General features: G+C 39.0%; 1 non-coding gene across 1 annotated transcript; it reads left to right on the top strand.

The window, feature by feature from the left end:
• The first annotated feature begins 6,353 nt into the window (after window positions 1-6,353).
• On the top strand, window positions 6,354-6,457 carry LOC148565474 (small nucleolar RNA R71). The gene has a single exon (XR_015883937.1). It is a non-coding gene; the product is annotated as a small nucleolar RNA R71 (small nucleolar RNA).
• Window positions 6,458-14,381: the final 7,924 nt, after the last annotated feature.

Here is a 14,381-nt window from a genome sequence, read left to right as displayed (position 1 = left end):
CCAAACTTAATACTTGCTTGTCCCTAAGCAAGTCCTGAGTTATTTGAGAAGAAAGTATGAAACAGAAAGCAATTACATTGGCTATATTAGCAAGCATTTGAAGTTCATCAGAAGGGTTTTATGCAGAAAGTTGCAGCATCACTTTTTCATACTTATCAGGTAAGATTATCACTTTTTCATTGCATCCATCAAACACTGCTATGGCCTCTTGTTATTCTTATGTCTTTGGCACTTTTCTCTTCTTTGTTTTTCTTTTCTTTTTCTTAGAGCTACTTTGCTCCTTGTTTGCTTAGTGTCATGTGTTGCACAAGCCTTTGGCATTTTCTTTTTCTTATCAGTGCACTACACATATCCACTACAGGCATTTTAGTTCACATTTCTTCTTGAGACATTGGTGCCCAGCACCTCTTTGTGTGACTAAATGTTTTGTATTTAGGTTGCTCTTGATAATGGACTTTTGGTTGATAATCCCGGGTTAGTTAACCCAAGTTACCGAGTGTTGAAACACTCCTCAGAACCTATTCATCCAAGCATATCCTTAATACATAAACACCATAGGCATTTGTCTCAGAAGTTCAAACCATTGGTGCCTAGCTTATTTTCTCAATTTTTCTGCTTTTTGGTTGCCTTTTTCAGTGGCTTTTTCTTCTTCTTTTTCTTTCTTTTTCATGGCCAAAGACATTTATTCATCAAGATCCATAGACAGTTTTCAATTTCTACATAAAAAATGGTAATTCTACACTCTATTTCCAGTGATCTGACTTAAACAATCAAGCATGCATACCACCACTTAATTCTACTTGATTTGTCACTAATTGAACCAAGTTACTTTTGTTCAAACTTTTCTTTTATTTTTGGAAACAGAACAAGCATGGCAAGCATTTGTTTAAGAAGGTGGAGTTATATCCAAACATCTAGGTATTCACTTTATTCAAAGAAATAAACAGACAAATATACTAAAAACTTCACATTCCAGAAAGATTCAACATTTACAGTTTAAACCAGAACAAGCATGCTTTTGTTTGCCCTTTTTAAAGAATTATCAAGGAACAATACCACCTTGTGAAATTCCTTGTTTTCTCTTTGTTGCCAGGAAACAATTTGATTTCTCCTTCTTCTCCTAATTGTTGCTTCATGCTTTAAGATCCTTGTTTCCTTTCCTGCAAAGAGTGATGAAGTTGCTTGCTTCTCAAGCACTTGAGTGGTTAGCTCAACTATGTGTGGATAAGTATCTGAGTCTTAAGTTGGTGTGTGAACACCAAACTTAGTCTTCCACTTACTTCTCTGTTCTTTGAATCCTTGAGTTCTCTTTGGAATGAAGTTGCTGCTAAGGGTTTTAAGCATTTCTGTGACTGCTTAAAATGGTTGTTCCTTTCATATAATTCAAAGGTTGTTGTGTTCAGTTGATCTTTATGGTGGAACACCAAACTTAGAGTCACACATTCCCCTTTGAATTATTGATCCATGAATTCATTGTTTGGTGTGAAACACCAAACTTAATCCTTTGCAATGCACAGAAACTACTTCACCCTTTTTATTGAAACAAATAAAAGAAACAGCAAAAGGTTATTACCTCCGGTTGGGTTGCCTCCCAACAAGCGCTTCTTTAACGTCATTAGCTTGACGGTCAGCTTCCTCAGTTGAGGTGATATTTAACCTTGTCCTTCTCCTCCACATCTCCCAAGTAATGTTTGAGTCTTTGACCGTTCACAATGAAGGTTCGTTGTGACTTTTCTTCCATGATTTCTACTTGTCCATATTTGGAGACCTTGGTGACAAGGAATGGTCCAGACCACCTTGATTTTAGCTTCCCTGGAAATAGCTTCAGCCTAGAATTGTAGAGTAATACTTTTTGTCCTTCTTCAAATTTCCTTGGGGCTATGTTGCTGTCATGCTTCTTCTTTGCTCTTTCTTTGTAAATTTTGGCATTCTCATAAGCTTCCGCTCTGAATTCTTCCAGCTCTTGAATTTGCAACATCCTTCTTTCTCCAGCAGCTTTGCTGTCCAAGTTCAAAAGTTTCAATGCCCAGTATGCCTTGTGCTCCAACTCCAGTGGCAAATGGCAAGCTTTTCCATATACTAGTTGGTAAGGAGACATTCCAATTGGTGTTTTGAAAGCTGTCCTATATGCCCAAAGAGCATCATCTAGCTTAATCGACCAATCTTTCCTTGAAGTTCCCACAGTCTTTTCCAGGATCCTTTTGAGTTCTCTGTTAGATATTTCGGCTTGCCCACTTGTCTGTGGATGGTATGGTGTGGCTACCTTGTGTTTGACTCCATATTTTAGGAGCAATGCCTCTAATGGTTTGTTGCAGAAGTGGCTTCCTCCATCACTGATGATTGCTCTTGGAACCCCAAAACGGCAAAAAATGTGTTTTCTGAGGAAGTTCATGACTACCTTATTATCATTGGTTGGAGTTGCTATTGCTTCAACCCATTTGGAGACATAGTCTACTGCCACAAGAATGTAATTATTTGAGTATGAGGAGGGAAAGGGTCCCATGAAATCTATCCCCCATACATCAAACAATTCAAGTTCCAGGATGAATTGTTGTGGCATTTCATTTCTTCTTGGCAGGTTCCCCGCTTTCTGGCATTCATGGCAGTGCTTCACTAATTCTTTTGCATCTTTGAAGATAGTGGGCCAATAAAAACCACACTGCAACACCTTAGCTGCTGTTCTTTCTCCTGCAAAATGTCCTCCATAAGTGGAGCCATGGCAGTCCCATAAGACTTCCCTTCCTTCTTCCTCGGATATGCATCTTCTGAGTATGCCATCGGAACATTTTTTGAACAAGTATGGTTCGTCCCAGATGAAGTATTTGGCATCATTTACCAATTTCTTCCTTTGATGTTTGTTAAATTCCAACGGTAAACTCCCAGTGGCCTTGAAGTTTGCTATGTCTGCAAACCAGGGTGCTTTGTGAATTACCATGAGTTGTTCATCAGGAAAGCACTCATTTATATGTGTGCTTTGTGCGCTTCCTTCTTCACATGGTATTCTTGATAAATGGTCTGCCACCTTGTTCTCTACACCCTTCTTGTCTTTGATTTCAATGTCAAATTCCTGCAACAAAAGAACCCATCTAATAAGTCTTGGTTTGGATTCTTGTTTAGCAAGTAAGTATTTTAAAGCTGAATGATCAGTGAAGACAATGACTTTAGATCCAATGAGATAGGATCTAAATTTGTCAAATGCAAAGACTATTGCCAAGAGTTCTTTTTCAGTGGTTGTGTAATTCCTTTGGTTATCATTCAAGACTTTACTGGCATAATAAATCACATGTACCAAATTGTCTTTCCTTTGTCCTAACACTGCCCCAATAGCAAGGTCTGATGCATCACACATCAGTTCAAAAGGTAAGTTCCAATCAGGTGGGGCAATGATAGGTGCAGAGGAAAGTTTTTGCTTCAAAAGTTCATAGGCTAGCATGCAATTTTTATCAAATACAAAGGGTGTATCAGAGACAAGCAAGTTACTCAAAGGTTTGGCTATTTTAGAAAAGTCTCTAATAAACCTTCTGTAAAAACCAGCGTGTCCCAAAAAACTCCTAACTGCTTTGACATTACTTGGTGGAGGTAATTTTTCAATGAGTTCCACCTTAGCTCTGTCCACCTCGATGCCTCTATTAGAGATTTTGTGGCCAAGGACTATTCCTTCTGTGACCATGAAATGACACTTTTCCCAGTTTAATACTAGGTTAGTCTCTTGGCATCTCTTAAGCACCAAGGCAAGGTGGTGTAGGCAGCTAGGAAAAGAATCTCCAAACACAGAAAAATCGTCCATGAAGACCTCAATAAATTTTTCAATCATGTCCGAAAAGATGGACAGCATGCATCTTTGGAAAGTGGCAGGTGCATTGCACAATCCAAAGGGCATGCGTCTATAAGCAAAAACTCCATATGGACAAACAAATGATGTTTTCTCTTGATCTTTAGGATCAACCACTATTTGGTTGTAGCCTGAATATCCATCTAAAAAACAATAGTAAGCATGTCCGGCAAGCCTTTCAAGCATCTGATCCATGAATGGGAGTGGGAAATGATCCTTTCTGGTGGCTTCATTGAGCTTCCTGTAGTCTATGCACATCCTCCACCCAGTGACGGTTCTTGTGGGTATGAGTTCGTTCTTCTCATTTGGCACCACAGTTATCCCACCTTTCTTGGGAACTACATGAATGGGACTAACCCATGGGCTATCAGAAATGGGGTAGATTACCCCTGCTTGCCATAACTTCATAACTTCCTTCTGTACCACTTCTTTCATGACGGGATTCAATCTTCTCTGAGCTTGAATGGAGGGTCTAGCATCCTCTTCTAACAAGATTTTATGCATGCATATGGATGAACTTATCCCCTTCAAATCTGCTAGGGTCCATCCTATGGCATCTTGATGAGTTTGTAGCACCTTGATCAATTCTTCTTCCTGTTCTTGGCTCAGGGCAGAGCTAATGATAACAGGATAGCTCTCATCACTACCCAAGTATGCATACTTGAGATTAGGGGGCAGTGCCTTGAGCTCAGGTTTTGGTGCTTCCTCCTCTTCTTTCACTATCTCTGGCATGTTTGGCATGGTTGTTTCAGCAGCCTTGATGTCACTAACTTCTATGTCCTTGGTGAACTCCTCCTCTGCCACTTCCTTTGTTGTTTCCTCAAAGGTTTCTTGTACTGCAATGTCCACTACATCCACCCTCATGCATTCCCTTAGTGATTCTGATGGATAGCTCATTGCCTTGAATACATTAAACACCAATTTCTCATCATGTAGTCTAAGAGTGAGTTCACCCTTTTGTACATCTATGATGGCTCCAGCAGTAGCCAGGAATGGTCTTCCCAGAATTATTGAAGCTTTGGCTTCTTCCTCCATATCTAACACCACAAAATCAGCAGGAAATATAAAATCTCCCACCTTCACCAACAAATCCTCAACTATCCCATGAGGGAATTTAAAAGTTCGATCTGCCAATTGGAGGGCCATTCTTGTTGGTTTGGCTTCCTCAATCTTCATTCTTCTCATCATTGTTAGAGACATCAAATTGATACTGGCCCCTAAGTCACACAAGGCCTTCTCCACCATGACTTCTCCTATGATGCAGGGGATTTGGAAACTGCCTGGATCCTTCAATTTCTGAGGCAATTTGTGCTGAATGATGGCACTGCATTCTTCAGTTAACAATACAGTTTCCTAATTTCTCCAGCTTCTCTTCTTGGTCATCAATTCCTTTAAGAATTTTGCATATAGTGGCATTTGCTCTATTGCCTCAGCAAAGGGAATGTTGATTTGAAGCTTCTTGAAAATCTCCAAGAACCTGGAGAATTGGCCATCTTTTTCACTTTTCATCAAACGTTGAGGATAAGGTGCTTTAGGTGTATAAGGCTTCAGGACCTCTTTTTCTTTTTCTTTTGTTGCAGACAGTGTAAAAGATTGTCCTTGTTCTTTGTCTTTCACATTTTCCTTTGCTTCATCCTCTGTGGTTTCCTTTGAGATCTCCTTCAGATTCTTTCCACTTCTGAGGGTTATGGCTTTACATTCTTCCCTTGCAATAGCCTTGGCAGCATGAGAAGCGCTTGTCCCAGGGGTTTGCTTAGACAAATACACAATTTGATTTTCTAGCTTCTGGATGGCAGCTCCTTGGTTTTGCAGGTTAGAGTTTACTTCTTCCTTAAAAGCTTTCAATTCGGTTATGTCTTGACTCATGGTTGCAAGCATTCCTTCTATCCGGTTTAATTGATCTTGAAATTGCTGGTTCGGATTAGGTTGGGTAGGTTGGTTATTTTGGCCATGATATGGTGGTTGGGGGTAAGTGTTTTGTGTGGCTTGGTATGATCTTTGGTTGGAGTTTTGGTATGTGGAATTGTTATGTTGGTTGTGGTTGTAAGGTTTGTGGTTTTGTGGTTGGGTTTGTTGGTTCCCCCACCCAAAGTTTGGGTGATTTTTCCATCCTGGATTGTAAGTGTTGGAATGTGGATCATATGATTGCCTTTGTTGGTTTCCCACATAGTTGGCCTCTTCCCAATCACCTCCTTCAATGCTTACTTCCCCTTGATCTTGTGTGTGTATTGCAGCCACTTGCTTTGTTTCTAATTGCCTGGTAAGCTCTGCTAGTTGCTTGGCAAACACCTTGTTTTGGGCTAGAATTGTATCAACATGGTTTAGCTCCATGACTCCCTTAGTGTTGTGCCTTTCTGATGCATAGTAGTACTCATTCTCAGCCACTGTTTCAATCACTTCAATGGCTTCCTCCACAGTCTTTTTCCTGTTCAATGAACCTCCTGATGAATGGTCTACAGCCTTCCTTGATTCATAAGAGAGTCCATCATAGAAAATATGCAATTGCACCCAGTCATGGAACATGTCCGGTGGGCATTTCCTTGTCAAATCCTTGAATCTCTCCCATGCCTCGTAGAGAGTTTCACCATCTTGTTGTCTAAAAGTCTGAACCTCAGATCGAAGCCTATTGACCTTTTGTGGGGGGTAGAAACGTGCCAGAAACTTGCTTTCCACCTCATCCCATGTTGTTAGACTTCCCCTTGGAAATGATTCCAGCCACTTAGCTGCTTTGTCCCTAAGTGAAAATGGGAACAAAAGCAGTTTATAGGCATCTTCCTGGACTCCATTGGACTTCACAGTGTCACAAATTCTCAGGAATTTTGTGAGATGTTGGTTGGGATCTTCATTAGCACTCCCACCAAATGAACAATGATTCTCCACAAGTGATATTAGCTGTGGTTTGAGCTCAAAATTGTTGGCCTGAATGGGTGGTTTCTGAATGCTGCTACCACAATTCCCAGAGGTTGGGTTTATGTATGAACTAAGAACCCTCCTCTCAGGAATGGCATTGTTTCCATCAGCTCTCTCATGGTTGTGAACTTCTCTATCCATGTTGATATCTAGAGCTTCCTCAAAATTGTCCTCAGATTCTCCTTCAGATTCTTCTTCTCCCAGTACTCTCTTCCCTCTTGCTTCCCTTCTAAGTCTATGAAGGGTCCTCTCTGGTTCGGTATATGGAGGAGTTGATGTCTCTCCTCTCCTACCTGTCATACAAGAACACAGCACAGGCAACAACAAGTGAAATACTCTTGGTTAATGGAAGAGTATGGTTAAAGCAATTGAGGAATTAATTCAAACAGTTAGTGAGTCAGTGAGTTAGTTGCTTGAATTTAACGGCATAAAGAAAGAAAGCATGTAACAGAGTGCAGAAATTAAAATTCAACAAGTAACTTGTACTGAATTAATCAAAACAAAAAAAATGCTCAATCTAGTTAACTTCCAATTGGAGAATTGTCAATCGAAAACCAATCCCCGGCAACGGCGCCATAAACTTGATGCGCATAAACTTGTTATGCTGCGATTTAGGAAATTGCACGATCGGCAAAATTCCTTCCGGCAAGTGCACCGGTTATCGTCAAGTAAAAACTCACAATAGAGTGAGGTCGAATCCCACAAGGATTGGTTGAGTGAGCAATTCGGATTAGAAGTGTGTTCTAGTTGAGCGGAATCAAGATTTAGATGAGAATTGCGGAATGTAAAATTGGCGGGAAAAAGTAAATGACAAGAAATTGAAATGGCGGAATCTTAAATTGCATGAATTAAAGAGCAGAAACTAAATTGCTGAAATTAAAAGGGAATGGGGGTGATTGCATGAATTGAGTTGCAGAATGTAAAGAGAAATTGGAAATCAGAAATGGGGAATTCATTGGGTGTTAGGAGACATTGAGATCTCCGAATCAAAACATGTATATCTCTTCCTCAACCAATGTGTTCATTAAATTTTGCTTGGCAATCTTATATGATTGGATCCCAATCCCTTGGCTCACCAATTCTCTCTAAAAACAAACAAATTCCCAATCCCTTGGTTTAAATGTTCATAAGAAGAGATGATGCTCGATCACTGATTATACCACACAGTTTCATGAACCACAATTTGGTAGGATTACATGTCACAATATCCATCCAAACCCCAATCCAATTCACTGTGAGAAAGCTTCTCTAGCATGAATCCTCCATTCCTTTCCCAAGGTTCCGAAGGATTCCAATTATGGGTAGTTTCTTTCCCAAGACAACTACCCAATGGAATTAGAACGAGAAGCTTTCTAACAAAATTTAAGAGAAAAGATTGAAGAAGAAGATAAACTATTATTGATTCATTGAATTACAATAGAGCTCCCTAACCCAATGAAAGGGGTTTAGTGAGTCATAGCTCTGAATTCAACTACAAAGATATGAAAACTAGCTAAAAATGAAAAGGTAAAAGTTCCAAAAGTCCCCTCTTCACTTAAATTCTATCCTATTTATACACTTTCTATATTGAGCTTCTGTTGTGTTTCTTGGGCTTTGAGGCCTCTCCCTGCTTTCCTTTTGCCTTGGGTTTATGATCCATAATCTTGATGAGGCTGTTGATCCAAATTCTGTAACATTCATTGAGCCAAATTAGTGATAATCAAATAATGACACATGACTCAATAAATTGAAATTTCAAACTCATCAATCCTTCAGGCCCAATCCCATAAACCATGATATTCAATTGGGTTTCATACCAGAGTAAGTTTAAGTTAATGTTTGTGCTCAAAGACTAACTTAAACCGCAATATTTTTGGCCCAGAAACCTTTTCCAAGAGTGGCGTTTAAGTTGCAGTTTAAGCTTAAACTGCAGCTTAAACGCCAGACACTTCCAGTGAGGCCTTTTGTAGAAGCACGTTTAAGCTTCAGTTTAAGGTTAAACTGAAGCTTAAACGTGGAAATGGAAGAAGGCAGCCCTGGAGAGTCATGTAGTCGAACACGTTTAAGCTTCAGTTTAAGGTTAAACTGAAGCTTAAACGTGGATATAGGAAGGGCAGCCCTGGAGGTCGAACACGTTTAACCTCCAGTTTAAGGTTAAACTGGAGGTTAAACGTGGAAATGGAAGGAGGCATCCTGGAGGTCGAACACGTTTAACCTCCAGTTTAAGGTTAAACTGGAGGTTAAACGTGGAAGCTTAGAAGGGTAGCCCTGGAGGTGTCGAACACGTTTAAGCTCCAGTTTGAGGTCAAACTGGAGCTTAAACGTCGAAATGGAGAGAGCAACCCTGGAGGAGAAAACTTGGTCGAACACGTTTAAGCTCCAGTTTGAGGTCAAACTGGAGCTTAAACGTGGAAATGGCTCCCTGGTGCTTTTCCCATTCTGGCGTTTAACCTCCAGTTTAAGGTTAAACTGGAGGTTAAACGTGGAACTCTTTCCTGAGTGGCATTCTCATTCTGGCGTTTAACCTCCAGTTTAAGGTTAAACTGGAGGTTAAACGTGGAAATGCTTCTTTGGTGAGTCTTTCATTCTGGCGTTTAACCTCCAGTTTAAGGTTAAACTGGAGGTTAAACTTCAATTCCAGCATTTCTTAGCCTTCATGATTCTGGCGTTTAAGCTCCAGTTTAGGCTTAAACTGGAACTTAAACTCCACATGTGATATTCAAGCTTCCTTTATTGATTTTGTTGCTTCCTTGCTTAGCCTCTTCTTCCCTGAAATCATCCAAACAATTGCATCAAAGTCTTGCAAAATTTCATGAGGAATCTTCCATTCATAGCATTCAAGTAATATAACTAAAACTCATGGAATTTGCATAAAAATCATACTGTTTGGATGGTTCATTGCTTTGTTCTTCTTTTAACCTTTTTTTGTTACTTTAAGCTCAAGAAAATGCATAAAACAACTAAAACTAACAGAAAAATGCTAGTGAAACTAGCCTAAGATGCCTTGGCATCATCGTGGCATGCATATAACTTGAAAAGGTACTACAGTTAGAAAGCGCACCTTGCTCCATGGTGTACTCTTTTTCCCGACTTCATGGCTTTTTTTAGAAGAATTTTTCCTGAGAGGGTTTTAATGAGGCACCATAGCAAAGGCTAAGGGTTCATGAAAGAAAAACTCTTAGAAACAAGAAAATTCATGTAAATTATTTTTTCATTAATGATAGTTCATTTCTTGATTAAATTTCCCCACTAAGATGCACTAATTTAAGCTCGAAAAACTGCAAAAATCATTGCCCAACCTAAGTGGTCGGCAAGATGAAGCGACAATGTCCAAATTAACGTAAGAAGTTGAGTAAGCAGATCGTGGTCCAGCCTTATTAAAGCTTAAAAGAAAAAGAGGTGAGCCTAAAACGAATTGCAAAAGTAACTTGTTAAAACTGACTACTTAAAATCCGAGCAAAATTGAGGGAAATACTTAAACCTGACTTTCGAAAGAAAGGTTTAAAAGAATGTTCGATCTTCACTGACCGACATCTTCCAGCATTTAGAAATTTGATCTCAAAGAAACAATTTGACTAAATATCAACATTAAACGATGCATTTTTCTATGTTACAAAAACTAAAGTAACTAAACCAGCCTAAACAAAAAGATAAGAAAATTTATTAAAAACTACCACAAAGCAAAATTGTGAAAAAAAGTATTTAAGAAAACCACACAGCAAAATAAAGTATTCAAAACTACAACTATTACAAGTTAAAGTATTTGCAAAAGACCCACAAGTCGGGCTATCAAAGATCATTAAAACTAAGGTGGGGGGATATGCTCACTAGAAGTCTTGGAGGTATCTTTGGGCTGCACAGAGGAGGTCGGCGGAGTTTCAAGATTAGTCGGAAAAGCTAGAGGCTCATCTTCCACCTGAGTAGCAAAGCTCTAAGAAACTCCCGAGGTCTTAAGGTCGGGCATAGGAGTGTGTTCCTCATCGAGGACAGGGACAATCTTCCCATCAATCACAACCATATCGGGACTGATATGGGAGAAGTCAACTTTGGGAGCTATGACCCGAAACCGAGCCTTCAAGTTTTTAGCCAACTCATCCATTCCCTGAGCTATAACCTCGTCCAGATCTGCATATTTTTCCCTCCACTTGGAGACTTCATCTACCAAGTCAAGCTTCTTCTCAAAAACCTTGGTATAACTTTCTTCAGCTTTCTTTACTATGCCCTCAGCTATAGCACAAGCGGTTTTGGACTGCTTCACTCTTTCCTGAGATTTATCAAGGTTGGACAGAAGGACCTCCTTCTCCTTCTCCAATTCCAACATGGTCTCCCTTAAGGATGCCAACACAGCCTTCATATCAGCCAAAGATCGTTGAGTGGCAACCAAAGGAGTCTCCTCCAGTTGCTTTAATAGCACGAAACACACCCCGGTAGATCTTATCCCACCTCGGGCTAGGACTTCAAGGTGGTTTTTGAGAGAAACATTGTCCATACTAATATTACTATAAGGAAAAACATGTTTTTCACAAACGGTCATGACGTTAAAGTCCTGGTCACACACACTTTTTGACTCCAAGGTCTTACGTTTTTTTAGGCTTGGACACAGAAAAGGGAGGTGCGAGGGGTATTGACTGGTTACTAGTATCAACAGGAGGAGTAGGAGGAAGAAGAGTTGGATCAGGTGTAACACCCTAACTATCAAAATATCACACTTTTGGCTACGCCACTCTGATAGCTAGGATATTACAACAACTCTTAAAATATTTAATACTAAAATATGAGCTTGTTTAAACTTAACACGTATTTTTCAAAACATACATCCATACTTTCAATACAAATTACAATACTTACAAAGAATACATACACACACACACACGCACGCACGCACGCACGCACGCACGCACGCACGCACGCACGCACGCACGCACGCACACACACACACACACACACACACACACATATATACATATTATTAATTTTACAAACATTACATAATCAATTTCCTATCCCTCTTATAGAAACTTGTAAAGATAAAGGCAAGCGAAAAAGTAACTAATACAACACAAAACATCGTTTAAAATAGAAAAGGAATAAATGAGCTTTTCCAAACATCGTCGTCCATAACCTAATAAAGAAAAGACCTGTAGGGGAGTGAGAATATCGTCCTCGCTGGTTCTCACTATGGGGTTAGAGAATTACTATAATAGGATACGTGAAAATAAAATTGTTACAGTGATTAATAATCGCCTTATGCATCTTTTCAAAACCAAAGATTTAATATCAATTTTCCAAAATCCTTTCTGAAAGAGAAAACAGTCAATTCTTCAAAAATCTAAAAGCCTTTCGAAATTCAAGTGGGATAATAAAGCTAAGAGTTATGAGTTTTACCCACTCAAATGAAGGATTAGATGGCGACTTAGGTAGAGGAGTTTCCAATGATCTTGATAGAGCACATTCCACTCCCGTCCATCTTCTTCTAGGGGCTTCCACCACTTGGCAAGGTTCTTCAAGCTCTACCTCTTGCCAAGCTTCCTCAAGTTCACATTCTTCATTACCAATCTCTTCAAGCTCCTCCCCATCACTCAAATCATAAATAGGAGGTTGAGTGAAATCTTCCTTAATATCAATTCCAAGTTCAATGGGGAAGGATCTATCAAGCTCAAGAGGATCATATGTTGATGCAGAATCATCATAGATAGGAGGACTTGTGGTTTGCACCATTTCTTCCAATTCTTCATTCACAATGTGCCTTGGAGGTTGTGCACTATCCTCCTTGACATCACTTTCAAACTCCATGGAAGAAGGCTCTTCAACTTGAGATTCCTCTTTGCACTCAACATCTCCTAAGTCTTCAACCACTTCCTTTGGTTCAATTATCTCTACTTCCTCCTCTTATTGAACTTCTTGCCTTAACTCCTCTCCTTCTCCTTGAAGCTCCAAATTCTCCTTCTCATTGTGCTCCTCAATTAATCCTCCACATTCAACAATGGAGGTGTCTTGGATATTTGAGCACAATGATACTACATGGTTCATCACTTCGGTCAAGGTAGCCACGAATTTCCCTAGCATCTTTTGCTCTTCTTCTTGCTTTTGGCACCTAGCTAGAAGCTCTTGCTGTTCTTGCATTAGGGGTTAGAGAGATTGGTCCAATGAAGGTGGTGGTGGAAGAGAGGGTTCATTGTTTGAGGGAAAGGTATTATAGTTGGAAGGTGGTTCATATTGGTGAAAGTCTTGGGGTGGTGTATAGGAAAATTGTGGTTCTTGGGAGTATTGGTGTTGGAATGGTGGTGGCTCTAAGTATGGTTCACATGGTGGTTGGTATGGTGGATATGGATTAGGGTCATATAGAGGTGAATGGTGGTATGGGGCTTGTGAGTATGGTGGTTGACAATGTTGAGGAGGGGGTTCATAAGCATATGGTGATCATGGTTGACAACCACAATGAGGGTCACCACACATATTAGATTGGTATGCATCATGGTATGGCTCTTGATCATATTATATTGGTGGAGGTTGTTGACATGAAGATTGATCATATGCTTAAGGCTCCTTCCACCTTTGGTTGTTCCATCCTTGATGCATGTTGTCATTGTAGTTCCCATTTTCTACAACATAATTTGAACCAAACTCATAGCCAAAGAGTGAGAATTCATAGTAGCAAGAGAAAATAAAAACAAAAACTAACAAAAAAGAAAGAATATTAACATATATACAATAACCAATAACAAGCACACATATATTGTAATTCCCCGGCAACGGCGCCAAAAACTTAATGTGAGGATTTATATCAGTTCGGAATTTAACAAAATAATTTTGTTGTGAGCATAGTCCAAACCGATATTCGATCCTCAAATCAAAGTTTAGAATTTTGGTTGTCACAAGTCCAACCCAATAAAAATAACCGAGAGTATTAGTCTCGGGTCGTCTTCTCAAAGAATTGCAGTGAGGTACGCATATTATTGGTTATGATATCCAAGGGGTGGGTTGGTAAAAGTGCAAGAAGGTAAATGGCAAGAAAATAAAGGTAACAAACAAATAATAAAAAGAGGCATTCATGGCAAGGATTGAGAATCAAGGCTTTCTATCCTAGTCATTAATTATCATACAATGATTAACAAGAATTTATCTTATTTAGTCAACTCCAACAATGGAAGAAAGTACAATGTTATCTTCACATGAGAGAAAGTCAAATAAGACTAGTTAATCTCAATCCAAAAATCCTAATCAACTTACTAATTAAATTATCAAGAGATTAGAGTCAATAGAAATAATATTAACTAATAACCAAGGTTCTGAAAACTGGATCGTTCATTGAACCGCTCTAAGCATTGGTTCACTGGTTTATTGGTTCAACAGGTCCAACCGTGGTTCGACTGAAAAAACTATTTTAAAATAAAATAATAAATAAATCATAAATAAACATCCTACAATATAATTATAGTCTAATATAATTCTTTAAATATCTTTCAAATTTAAAACACTACATGAAATGTCATCAACTAAAACCATATGATCTTTATCAAAATACAAACTCAAAAGTTAAATGATAAAAAAATATATCTAAATATTAAAATTGAACATTATGCTTCTAATCCTAAATTGTTTTACCCATTTATATAATAATTTAATCCTAATATTGAAGCATTTGAGAACAAAATCGGCA

The sequence above is a fragment of the Arachis ipaensis genome, chromosome B5, assembly GCF_059453495.1.
Source record: "Arachis ipaensis isolate K30076 ecotype BB chromosome B5, ASM5945349v1, whole genome shotgun sequence".
NCBI lineage: Eukaryota > Viridiplantae > Streptophyta > Magnoliopsida > Fabales > Fabaceae > Arachis > Arachis ipaensis.
Note: the sequence above shows the minus strand (reverse complement) of the source record. Positions and strands in the feature narration are given on the sequence as shown.